We start from the raw sequence: 264 nt of genomic DNA on the forward strand, positions 1-264 counted from the left end.
ACGGAGGTTTCCGGAGAGCTGCGTTAATGATTCAGGGACTAATGGAGCGAGACGTGGTCCTCATCAGCAGAACACGCCGGCAGAACATTCTGAACGAGCTCCAACTCAACTAATGACTCTGTTTGCTGCCTTTGTCCAACAGATACGGATCAGTCCACGTCCAATGGACCACAGGTGAACAGGTGGACGGATAGACGAATAGATGGATAGATGGATAGATAGATAGATAGATAGATAGATAGATAGATAGATAGATAGATAGAT

Source organism: Nematolebias whitei, chromosome 14, assembly GCF_014905685.2.
Source record: "Nematolebias whitei isolate Nwh7 chromosome 14, NemWhi1, whole genome shotgun sequence".
Taxonomy (NCBI): Eukaryota; Metazoa; Chordata; class Actinopteri; order Cyprinodontiformes; family Rivulidae; genus Nematolebias; species Nematolebias whitei.